Source organism: Schistocerca piceifrons, chromosome 3 (assembly GCF_021461385.2).
Source record: "Schistocerca piceifrons isolate TAMUIC-IGC-003096 chromosome 3, iqSchPice1.1, whole genome shotgun sequence".
Taxonomy (NCBI): domain Eukaryota; kingdom Metazoa; phylum Arthropoda; class Insecta; order Orthoptera; family Acrididae; genus Schistocerca; species Schistocerca piceifrons.
The window spans coordinates 939,765,637-939,779,388 of record NC_060140.1 but is presented as its reverse complement, the minus strand read 5'-3'; positions in this window follow the sequence as shown (position 1 = coordinate 939,779,388).

Here is a 13,752-nt window from a genome sequence, read left to right as displayed (position 1 = left end):
CTGCTGCAAGTGTTGAGGTGTTCTGGAAAGAACAGTATTTATCAGTTAGTCCATGTGATCCATAAGTAGAATGGGTCCTCGACCATTAATGTACTCCTGAAACTTTTTTACAGTAAAAATAACGGCAAGAACTTCCTTTCCAATTTACTGTAATTCCTTTGAGCAAATGTCAGAGTTTTGAACATGTAGGCAGTCAGCCTTCGGTAAACACATAGTCTGTGTGACAAGACAATGCTGATTCCATATTCGGAAGCATCTGCTACAATAGTTAGCATTTTATTTGGATCACGTATGGAGAGGCGTTTGGAGTCTAGTAAACTTTATTTTAATTTGTTAAATGCACGTTAGCATTCAGTGTTCCACACATTTTTCCCCTTCCATAGCAGTTTGTGAAGTGGTTTGCTTATGCATGCTGCATGTGGAATGGATTTCATGTAGTAATTAATTTGATCTAGCACAGCAAATAATAGCTTGAGATCTTTGAGAGCCAGAAAATGTTTACTTGCTTCAGTGTGCCGTGGTGTCAGACTGATGTCTCGTTGTGACAGGATGTATCCTGAGCATTCGACTTCCTGCTGAAAAAACATGCAGTTTTCTTTGTTACACTTAAAATTTCTTACTTGCAAAATCTTAAATATTCCAAATTACTTGAAGGGTCTTCAGGAGTTTTCTGAGACAGTTCAAAGCGTTAGGTGCTTTCCTATTAATTATTCTAAGAATCGCTGGATCAAACTTGGTGCATTGGCAATCCCATATAGTAACGAGTCGTAATGCTGGACCAAGTATTCTCTATTATCTCTTCCACAGGTACAAGTAAGTCGGCCTCCTTCAAATCGAGTTTTGCGAAGTATGGGCTACCAGCTAATTTAGGCACTATTGCTTCCTGTTTAGGATCTGGATAGGAATCTATTATTGATTGCACGTTGATTTTGACCTTGAGGATGCCTCAAGACCTCAGTGTACCATTCGATTTTTGTACTGCAGTGACTGACATTGCTCTTGGCTACTGGAAATTGATTGTGTAGTGGCATTTTTCTGTTTCTGTTTCACACTATCTTTTACTGCAAACGGAATATTGCGTGCTTCACAGAATTTTGACACAGTGTTCATCTTCAGCGTGACGTATTGGTTTGGAAAAATCTACATGTACGTGATTATTCTGCTATTCACAATAAAGTGCCCGGCAGAGGCTTCAATGAACAACCTTCAAGCTGTCTCTCTACCGTTCCACTCTCGAGTGGCGCGCGGGAGAAACGAGTACTTAAATTTTTCTGTGCGAGCCCTGATTTCTCTTATATTGTCGTGATGATCATTTCTCCCTATGTAGGTCGGTGCCAACAGAATGTTTTCGCAATCGGAGGAGAAAAATTGTCTTATTTTTGTGACAGATATTAAAATTCTTCCTTAGGTACATCAGTGTAAATCTGATTCGCCCCTTCATTGATATTTGAAGCCCAGTATATTGAATGAATCAGGCAACGGGTGACTTTAATACTACAAATCTGCACTGTTTAATGTATTGTTTCTATGCAACATCCGTTACAAATCGGTCTTTGACCGGATTTTGTCGCTGTAGGTAAATAGCGAACTCCGAAATTAATTTTGGCCATCCCAATTTCGTGTATGCCTGGAAACTAATTAAAGAAATGGAAATGCCTGTGTCAGTTTGAAATTTCAGTAGCGATTTATTTACTCTGAGTATCACAGATAAAGCCTGGTCTTCAGTAGAGGTGACAACATTCACTTTGCTTTTTTCCTCACGAAATTTTGTTGATCCGCTTATGTTCGTCTTCAACATCGTTTGTATTATGGGTTCCTTTAAGTGCTTGAATATCTCATTACGTTGCGTGAATTGCTCCATGTTGCACACTTTAGATTTATGACCTTGCTGTTCGGAGCAAGTGCTGTGCGTATTTTTGAAGTAACTATCTCCGCTCTTGCGACTAACTGCACAGTATGCAAACGAATGTATTTTTTCTGTTTACAGTTTGCTGGTGCGGTCTTGTAATTCGCTGTAACTGACCGTCACAGTCGCACACGTGGCTTGTCCGTGTTGTTGTTGTTGTTGTTGTTTCACGCATCGTAAAGACACTACCTTCCTCGTACTGAAGCACGTCAGCTGGTACTAGCATCTGTTCATATTCCCAGATTGAAGTCAAACGTTCTTTCAATTACGGATTAGTAAAACTAAGAAGGTATTTCTTTAGCATATTGTTGGATGAGGGTGTGATGAGCACGTCACGAATGAAATAATCAGCATAAGACTTTCTGTATTTCTTATTTTCACACAGAAATTTGAAATCTCTAGTTAGCCCCTGTAATTGAGCTACCCACTCTTTGTAATTCTCATAGGGTTCCTTAAAGCACAGGGAAAATGTAGCCTGGCTGCTACTACGGACACCTGAGCCTCTTAAGATTTTGCCTTATCTTTAATTTCTGAATATAAGAGTATCTTGGGAGTGCCAGTCCTGACAAAACTCTACCATCTGGTGGGCAAGATGTAGGAAACAGGCGAAATACCCTCAGACTTCAAGAAGAATATAATAATTCCAATCCCAAAGAAAGCAGGTGTTGACAGATGTGAAAATTACCGAACAATCAGTTTAATAAGCCACAGCTGCAAAATACTAACACGAATTCTTCATAGACGAATGGAAAAACTAGTAGAAGCCGACCTCGGGGAAGATCAGTTTGGATTTCGTAGAAATACTGGAACACGTGAGGCAATACTGACCCTGCGACTTATCTTAGAAGAAAGATTAAGGAAAGGCAAACCTACGTTTCTAGCATTTGTAGACTTAGAGAAAGCTTTTGACAATGTTGACTGGAATAGTCTCTTTCAAATTCTAAAGGTGGCAGGGGTAAAATACAGGGAGCGAAAGGCTATATACAATTTGTACAGGAACCAGATGGCAGTTACAAGAGTCGAGGGACATGGAAGGGAAGCAGTGGTTGGGAAGGGAGTAAGACAGGGTTGTAGCCTCTCCCCGATGTTATTCAATCTGTATATTGAGCAAGCAGTAAAGGAATCAAAAGAAAAATTCGGAGTAGGTATTAAAATCGATGCAGAAGAAATAAAAACTTTGAGGTTCGCCGATGACATTGTAATTCTGTCAGAGACAGCAAAGGACTTGGAAGAGCAATTGAATGGAATGGACAGTGTCTTGAGAGGAGTATATAAGATGAACATCAACAAAAGCAAAACGAGGATAATGGAATGTAGTCGAATTAAGTCAGGTGATGTTGAGGGTATTAGATTAGGAAATGAGACGCTTAAAGTAGTAAAGGAGTTTTGCTATTTGGGGAGCAAAATAACTGATGATGGTCGAAGTAGAGAGGATATAAAATGTAGACTGGAAATGGCAAGGAAAGCGTTTCTGAAGAAGAGAAATTTGTTAACATCGAGTATAGATTTAAGTGTCAGGAAGTCATTTCTGAAAGTATTTGTGTGGAGTGTAGCCATGTATGGAAGTGAAACATGGACGATAAATAGTTTAGACAAGAAGAGAATAGAAGCTTTCGAAATGTGGTGCTACAGAAGAATGCTGAAGATTAGATGGGTAGATCACATAACTAATGAGGAAGTATTGAATAGGATAGGGGAGAAGAGAAGTTTGTGGCACAACTTGACTAGAAGAAGGGATCGGTTGGTAGGACATGTTCTGAGGCATCAAGGGATCACCAATTTAGTATTGGAGGGCAGCGTGGAGGGTAAAAATCGTAGAGGGAGACCAAGAGATGAATGCACTAAGCAGATTCAGAAGGATGTAGGTTGCAGTAGGTACTGGGAGATGAAGAAGCTTGCACACGATAGAGTAGCTTGGAGAGCTGCATCAAACCAGTCTCAGGATTGAAGACCACAACAACAACAACAACAACAACATGAGAGTATCAGTGGATCTGTCAGCATATAGCTTTTGAATTAATTTAAAAATTTCAACACCGCCATTAGCAAGAAGAGAAGCTTCACTCTCGACGTGACCTGATAATTAGTGCATGCTGAAATGTTGCTACGTTATGGAGACATAGTTCGACCAGGATTTTGTCTTCCATTCGAAAGTCGGAAATGGTGGTGGCGGCATCTTGAAATTTTCTTGGGTGTGTTGCTTCCCTTCTCCCAGCTCCAATAGCTACTCCACAACGAGGTCCTGTGTAATGGATAGCTTTTGCAGCAGCAACATCATAGGCTGGAGGATTTTACGTTGACCCATTTCTGCAAAATTTGTCAGAGCAGTACACGAATTTCCATTTACCTTATTGAAAATGAAATAGGTTAGCAACTAGGATAATATCTTTCATAATACTGTGCTAAATCTAATGCGTTGACAGGAAAAACGTTCTCTTATACGGCCGTGTTGTGCGTGCGTTGGCATCTTCTCCTTGTCTCCAGTTATGTTACATCTTTTCTCGTCGTCAGTTACGGTGTTTTTCCTTGTCCCATCTGCATATGATACTGTTTGGAGAGATGGAATAATTTACAAACTCTAAAGAGTGATTCCTTGCCAGATTCTAACATCCTTAATACATAATATGCTGAGTAACAGAACCTTCCAGGTCACCCTAAACGGAAAGACAAGCAAAACAAAACTTATTAACAACGGGCTTCCGCAAGGCTCCGTATTGGGCCCTCTTCTGTTTAACCTCTATATAGCAGATCTCCCAAACACAAAGTCAAGAAAATTTTGCTATGCGGATGACGTAGCACTGGCTACCAGAGACAAGTATCTCTTCAATTCAGAGGAAGTCCTTAATAATGACGTTGAAATACTATACAATTCTTTCAAGAAATGGAGACTCAAGCCAAACCCTAACAAAACTGAAGTATCTACATTCCATCTTAATAACAAAATGGCAAATGAAATTATTAACATAAAACTCGGAAACACCAACCTCAAACATAATAAGTTTCCAAAGTACTTAGGTATACCATTGGATCGCACTCTTTCTTATCGAAAACATCTGGAGAACACCACTGCAGAAATTGGAACACGGAATAACATCATCCAAAAACTTAGCGGTACTACTTGGGGAGCTAACCCAAAAACATTACGCACCTCATCTATCTCCTTAGTGTTCTCTGTGGCTGATACTGCGCTCCAGTCTGGATTAATAGCTGTCACACCAAACTTATTGACAGGCAACTAAATAACACAATGAGGTTGATTTCTGGAACTATTAAATCAACGCCCACGTACTGGTTACCGGTGCTATGTAATATCCTGCCCCCGGACCTGCGTAGAAAAGCGGCCCTACTGCACGAATTCAGAAAGATTGAGGCAAAACCAGAATTACCAATTAAAGAAGAATTCTCACAACTGCGACACACTGGATTGAAATCAAGAAAGTCACCCATACGCACAGCTGAGCAGCTTCAAAATAATAACTATGACCACATGAAACAATGGAGACTAGATTGGAACCAAAAGACAAATGACCAACTACAGAGCTGGTTCGAGAGCTATAACTGCAACATCTCTGGAATGGAGCTAACACGGAAAACATGGTCCGCATTAAATCGAATACGTACTGGACATGGCAGGTGTGCGGATTCGCTACACAAATGGGGAAGAGCGGTGTCACCAGAATGCGACTGCGGTGCCCCTAGACAGACGATCCAACACATCCATGGTGAATGCTCCTTGCGAGCATATGCAGGGAACTGGTCCGACTTCCTGGAGGCATCCCCATCGGCGCTAGAATTGATCTGAAACCTCGATATAACCTTTTAACATAAATTAATAAACATAAATTATATTTATGATTGTTATAAGATTTTAATGTCTTAACACTTGATGTATTAATGTTGCATGTATAGCCATACGGTAAATAAATAAATCCTTGTCCCAGCTATGGCCTTTGCCCTCGTCGCCAATTACGGTAGTTTTCCTCGTTGGCAGTCATGTAGTGCTGGCAATATTTTTTTCCGCTGTCCCCAGTTGTGTTGTGTTCACCAGACAAGCTTGGAAACCACAATAAAGGCGGCAGGAAGAGACCTCCCTATCACAGAAAGTAGTGGCTGTTACTGAGGTGACTTGCTAAGCACGCATCAGCCAATCAATTCTGTCACAGCGCAAAATTTATGCAGTGAAACCGTGAGGGAAGAATATTGCCACTACAGATTGAGATACAATTGGCATTAATCTGTTAAAACTCAGTAAATTCATCTTATTTATGGATTCTTCCGTCGCTTCTTGGTAGAACAATTCCATATTGAGGGCTGAATAACACTTAGGCGGTTTTCTGTTCTTCTGATTTTTTATTTGTATGGACTCGTTTTCGGCTTATTAGGCCATCTTCAGATAACTACTGGCTATTGTTTACAAGGAGCTCGAGTTCTTACGAACCAAACATTCTGGACTAAGATACAACGCACTTACATACGATCTTCAGTTGTGGTATTGTCTTTGGAATTGTCAAACGGGTAGTTTGACTTTTTGTTTTGTAAAACTGTTCTTTAACATAATAAATCACATTTTATGGTTTGTCAGTACCATGCATGAAGAAGTTCTTCACCGCCCAAAAACCGAATAACGGAACTCGGTTCTTCCCTGGTGCAAGTCGCAAGTGGGGCGGCTATCTTTATACTGATACAGCGACGGTATGTGTGCTTCGGCACTATGCTGCCACCTACAGGCCATTCTGCACGCTGTTTGTAGCACGCTTACCAACTTACAGGCTAAAGGCTCGAAATTTCGATTCGCTATTACAAATTTAAGGTTTCCATTTGACTCACCCTCGTATAATACCAATAACATTTTTGTACAGTCTTTGCTTGTTTCCCGCCTCATAATGATAAATACCTTCTTATTATTGATGAAACCGGCATGCAATATGCTTGCTGTATTTCACTGTCGTCACTACAGCATTGGGTTTGATCAGCCCATAACTTTTCCGCCCAAACATTGGCTCACAAGGGAACCTCCCCATCGCACCCCCCTCATATTTAGTTATAACTTGGCACAGCGGATAGGCCTTGAAAGACTGAACACAGATCAATCGAGAAAACAGGAAGAAGTTGTGTGTAACTATGAAAATAATAAGCAAAATAATCAAACTGAGTTGTCCATTCGCAACATATCCAACATCTAGGACAGTAAGACACCAGGAGCGCCGTGGTCCCGTGGTTAGCGTGAGCAGCTGTGGAACGAGAGATCCTAGGTTCAAGTCTTCCCTCCAGTGAATAATTTAATTCTTTATTTTCAGACAATAATTGTCTGTCCGTCACTTTTTTGGAAGTGATTATCACATCCACAAGAAAACCTAAATCGGGCAAGGTAGAAGAATCTTTTTACCCAATCAAGTGTACAAGTTAGGTGGGTCGGCAACATATTCCTGCCATGTGACGCACATGCCGTCACCAGTGTCGTACAGAATATATCAGACATGTGTTCCTGTGGAGGAATCGGTTGCTCTATGACCTTGCGATCAAATGTTTTCGGTTCCCACTGAAGAGGCACGTCCTTTCGTCTACTAACCGCACGGTTTTGCGGTGCAGTCGCAAAACACAGACACTAAACTTATTACAGTGAACAGAGACGTCAATGAACGAACGGAGAGACCATAACTTTGCGAAAATAAAGAAAGTTAACTTTTCACTCGAGGGAAGAATTGAACCAAGGACCTCGCGTTTCGCAGCTTCTCAAGCTAACCACGGGACCACGGCGCTCCTGAGCTCAAGTCAGCCTTGATGTTGCATATCTGGTACATGGACTACTCAGTTTGTATATTTTGCTTATTTTTTTCATAGTTCCGCACAACTTCTTCCTGTTTTCTCGATTGATCTGTGTTCAGTTTTTCAAGGCCTATCCACTGTGCCAACTTGTAACTAAATCTGAGGGGGTTCCATGGGGAGGTTCCCTTGTCAGTAGTTCGGAACCACACACACACACAGACACACAGACACAGAGAGAGAGAGAGAGAGAGAGAGAGAGAGAGAGAGAGAGAAAGGTAACTCATCAGAACGGGCCTGCCCGCAGCAAGCAGACTGACGAATGACGTCGGTGTTCCGCTGGCGATGCGCTCTAGCAAGACAGACTGCGCTTCGGCCGGCACAAATTGACCCGCAGCGCTCTCGGTATTGGATGAACGTTTGATACGACAGGGGCGCACGCCCCACGTGCCGCCGGGGTGCGATCGAAGCGGCCTCCTTGTGTTTACTTTGCGCGGTCGTCCATCACCCCGCCGATTTCCGGTGGGAAATGTACCGCCGCGCCGTAAAACCGCCAGCGACAGCCGTGAAATATGCGCGCCGCCAACACGGTCAGCCATCTTCCGCCAGCCCACGACTCCCTTTTTTTTATTTTTTGCAGCTTCCCTGCCAAAATTCAGTATCCGATCAAAAGTATCCGGACAGTCGTATCTAATGCGGAACTGATCACTACACGTCACAAGAGGCGGAACCGCAAGAATAAAACGAGACGGGCAGTACTGGGTGATAGCAGAGAAGCAATAACACCAGAGTGGATCGTTCAAGAGAGCTCAGTGGTGTCGGACATGGACTAGTCACTGGATACCGCCTGAGTAACAAATCTCAGCAGGGACATTTCAACCCTACTAAAGTCGACTGTTAGTCATACTGTGGCGGAGCGGTGTTAAAAAGTTCACTTGCACTGAGTGAAGCAAGCCGCAAATTAATGTACAAATGGTTCAAATGGCTCTGAGCACTATGGGACTCAACTGCTGAGGTCATTAGTCCCCTATAACTTAGAACTAGTGAAACCTAACTAACCTAAGGACATCACAAACATCCATGCCCGAGGCAGGATTCGAACCTGCGACCGTAGCGGTCTTGCGGTTCCAGACTGCAGCGCCTTTAACCGCACGGCCACTTCGGCCGGCAATTAATGTACACCTACCTCACTATACCGTTCGTTCACCATCCGTTGCTCTGCATTCGTGGCTAATATTGAAACGTTTCCTTAGAAAAATTATACATGACTGTGCTTAAACTGACATACAATATTTTTTAGCGCAACGCAATCTGACTTTCAATAATCCCTAGAAGAGAATGGCCCTGACTAAATTAACCTATACGTTTCACAAATCACTTACCTCACAAAGATCTTCGTTACTAGAACTACTGCAATACAGCGAGCGCCACTACTGCCAGCTAAATAAAAGATTCAAACTACTGAAGACACTAACTACTGATAGGCATAGTTAGCAAAAGAAAGATTTTGATAGAGAACAAACAATGTATTTACCTTAATAGTGTTCTAAAGTCATAATATGTTGTGGGTTGGCAGGAAAGCCAACACCCTATTAGAGGAAGCCGAAAGGCACGCGTTTTAGCTCACGCAGGCTGGCGTGAGGTCTGGAACAGGACAAGGAAATTAGACTTTAGTAAAACGGACGTAGCTGGTGGAATACTTAACTTTAATCCATTAATGGTGAACGTCGGTCTGACGGTACATGATTAACAAGATCAATAGCAACTGATAATGGCGCCTTGCTAGGTCGTAGCAAATGACGTAGCTGAAGGCTATGCTAACTATCGTCTCGGCAAATGAGAGCGTATTTTGTCAGTGAACTATCGCTAGCAAAGTCGGCTGTACAACTGGGGCGAGTGCTAGGAAGTCTCTCTAGACCTGCCATGCGGCGGCGCTCGGTCTGCAATCACTGATAGTGGCGACACGCGGGTCCGACGTATACTAACAGACCGCGGCCGATTTAAAGGCTACCACCTAGCAAGTGTGGTGTCTGGCGGTGACACCACATAATATATATATATCAGTCCATGATATCCAATATTACAAATTTACTCTTTCTGATGGACACACGTCCAGATCGTCCGCTCTCAAAATTCCGCCACCTCTGTCCCCACACATCCACCACTGCTGGCGGCTCACCTCCAACTGCGCAACGCTACGCGCTGTTAACAGCCAACTGCCCAACACTACAATAGCGACTATTGCAACATTGCCGAGCAGCCTCAGACTGCACACAGCACAGTCAGTGATTTTCATATAGAGTGCTACGTGGCGTTACCAATAAAAAAAAAACTTAACAGCCTACTTACAATATGTAGACCATGTAAAAGCAGCGTTGAAGAAAACCTTCGTCCATAATTAAGACTGCATAGTCCGCGTAACTCGGGTAACAAAATAAACCTGTAGATCTCTAGTAATAACGGGCACAAGTGGATGCTTCCTTCCTTCATTGAAAATGTCCGCTTCCCGATACTAATTTTTTTTATTGTCTTTTAGTTATGGTGCCAACAAGCCTACATTTACGTCGATAGCACATCTACTACTAGTTCATGCAACTTAAGTCACACCCAAGCCAGCCAGACATGTGCTATGTCCAACCCGAAATATTCTGAGATTAATACAGTGAATACTCTGCTACGAAATGAATTTCACACTCGGTCCTTTTCAGTGGATTCTTCAAAGGAGCCGGCCGTTTTGGGCGAGCGGTTCTAGGCGCTTCAGTCTGGAACCGCGCGACCGCTACGGTCGCAGGTTCGAATCCTGCCTCGGGCATGGATGTGTGTGATGTCCTTAAGTTAGTTAGGTTTAAGTAGTTCTAAGTTGTAGGGGACCTCAGATGTTGAGTCCCATACTGCTCAGAGCCATTTGAACCATTTTCTTCAAAGGAAGACGTTCACCAAAAAATGTTCTGTAAATGCATACTGAATACGCCACGCAGAATTTTTCACAAAGGCCGATAGTTTCACACGCGATTTTCTCTACAACAAACTCTCCAAAATCTTCCAAATTACACCGAACTTGTCCGTAAATGCATCTGCTTGCACGGCGACATAAACCGACCGCGAAACAAGTCACTTCTTCATTTTACAAATAACTTTTTCGGACACGTGTAACATGACCTTCTCGTCTGGCAGCTACTCCCACTACTGACTGAATGCCGTTGCTTTCAGGGCATATAACTCATTCCAATGCGCGGGAAAGACTTTACTCTGATTGGTTGCTCAAAACGAACAGCCAATCAGATCAATCTTTCAAGATCATATTCGCGCTTATACTGTTTTCCTCCAGTCAACATTCGCAGATGAATTTACGTCATTTCATGCTGCAAATATTAACGAAATGTTCCACCATAACAAACGAAAGGAAAACTTAGTGAAAACTACGCTTGAAATATACTTTTCGAACTGATTATCCTCTTATTACCTTTCTGGCTGCCTCACTACAAAAGCAAACACTCGTAGACATCCATCATCCGCCAGTTAGGGGGATTCACAGTTTTCATGACACCCTGGTGACTCAACACTTGCTACTTACGTAAGGTGTAATGCAATACAGAATTGAAATTTGACGTATGTCCCACATACACACTCACATTCACTCTCATTTACTAACACAAAATATAAATATTAACTTTTAAACTGGTATTTTCATTACGAAAGAAAAATTATCGCAAGTTTAGAATTGAAAATCTTTATAAAATAAATCAGAACAATGAGAGTGCTATTACTGTTTTCAAATAAGAATAGAAATATAAACTGTTATTGTTCCTATATGAATTTATTTTCTTACGGTTCGGTTAAGTACTTTTTTCATGGGTTTTTGTATCTCCGAAACTGTTATAGGTAGCGGTGTCAAATTTAGACACAAAGTTAGTCTGAATAACAAAATGTCGTGTAGCAAATTTGGAATAAAACATAATATTTAACATAGTTATTTAGTTTCTTAGGTGAGGTGAATAAGTGATTCTAGTGCGCACCACAGAGAGCATTCTCGCTGTCCGCTTTAGCGACGGGTGTGGCTATGACGCATACGATAGGCCAAAAGTCGACCGCCGCTGAATGCTGCTAATACAGCAGGCTTCCAAAACAGCTCGCCATAACGTAACAAAACTTACTGCAAAATCTGGAGTCGCGTAACAGCTGCGACGCTACAATATGATTGTAAAGTGGAAACGCGAAGGAACGATGGCAGATAATCCAAGAGCACGCAGAGCCCATACAGTGTGTTTGAAAAAGAACTCCCTAGTTTTAATGTGTCCTAGAGTGTGTACAAAGTGACATACACTATTCTAGTTTGTGGTGTTTGATTCATCAGCTCTCCAAGTTTGGCTCCCCTGCAGTTGGTGGGTCTGTTTGACCTTGAGACAGCACCAGTGCTGTTGTTTTCCTCTGGTCCCTCAGTTAAGTCCAGGCGTGCGTGCGCTGCAGTGCAGAGTAACTCAGCAACAATGTGCTCTCCGCAACAGAAAGGGCAGTAGGTTGTTTGGTTTGTGAAAACTGAGTCAGTTACAACAGTGCAACGTAATTTTATTCGTCAGTATGGTGGTGAACCACCTACAGCAAAAACTATCGGTCATTGGCTAAAGTCTTTCGAGGAAACCGGTAGTGTTTCAAAAGCAAAATCACTTGGTAGACCGAGAACTTCTGAAGATGGTACTGAACAGATCCGTGTTTCGTGTGTTCGGAACCCAAAGAAGTGATTGGCTAGATATAGTCTACAATTAGGAGTGCCTAAAGGTACTGTGTATGATAATGTGCGTAAAAGACTTAAGTTGCGCGCCTACAAATTTCAACTGCTACATTAAATAAAACCTACTGATAAAATTGAGGCCGGCCGCTGTGGCCGAGCGGTTGTAGGCGCTTCAGTCCGGAACCACGCGACTGCTACGGTCGCAGTTTCGAATCCTGTCTCGGGCATGGATGTGTGTGATGTCTTTAGGTTACTTAAGTTTAATTAGTTCTAAGTTCTAGGGGACTGATGACCTCAGCAGTTAAGTCGCATAGTGCTCAGAGCCATTTGAACCATTTTTTGTTAGTCCCGTAGTGCTTAGAGGCATTTGAAACAGTTTTTAGAAAATCGAAAGGTATGTGTTTGCTGCTGACTTTCTACACAGAACTGATGTAATTTTTTTAAAAAAAGATTCTATTTTCTGAAGAGGCTACATTTCACATCATTGGAACAATTAATCGTCATAACTGCAGAATTTGGGGGGCAGAGCATCCACATGAAGTTATTCAGCATCAACGTGATTCTCCCACAGTTAATGTCTGGTGCGGTTTGATGGAAGTTCGTGTGATTGGTCCTTTCATTTTTGTAGAAAAAACAATAGATGGTGGCGTGACTTCTGAAATTTTCCCAGCGTATTTGTTCTTCCAGTAATTTTCGGGTATGCATCCGGATCCCATCAACATTCTCCTACGATATTTCGGCCCAGAGACATCCGGCCATCCTCAGCTGGGTAGACGAAGTACTGCAGAGACCTGATGCAGTCATGGTATTTATAGCGATTTCCGCGCGTGCGAATCGTGCTGGCGGTTTACTGCGCACGCGTTACGAGGTGACATGCGCGAGGCAGCCGAGTTGTGTGTGATGCCCTCAGTGGTGAAGTAAGAACAAACTAATGGCCGAGTAGCGACTGAGCATGTCGATTCCGTTGTGACCGAATAATTTTAATAAATGGATTCCAATTTTTATTCAGCTGAAGGCCTCGCGCATGTCATCGCGTAACGCATGCGCTGTAAACCGCCAGCACGATTCGTATGCGCGGAATTCGCTATAAATACCATTACTGCATTAGGTCTCTTCCCATCCAATCCAAAGCCCACAACCGCCTCCGACTCCTCAAACTCCTCTCTGGCCGGACATGGGGGTTGCACCCCTCTACCATCCTCCACACCTACAAATCCTTAATCCGTCCCATCCTCTGTTATGCCAGTCTCACCTGGATATCTACCCCCCCCCCCCCCCTCCAAATTCTACAAGTCCCTCCAGATTCTTGAGCGTCATGCACTCCGTCTCGTCTTCCATATACACCTCCCGTCCC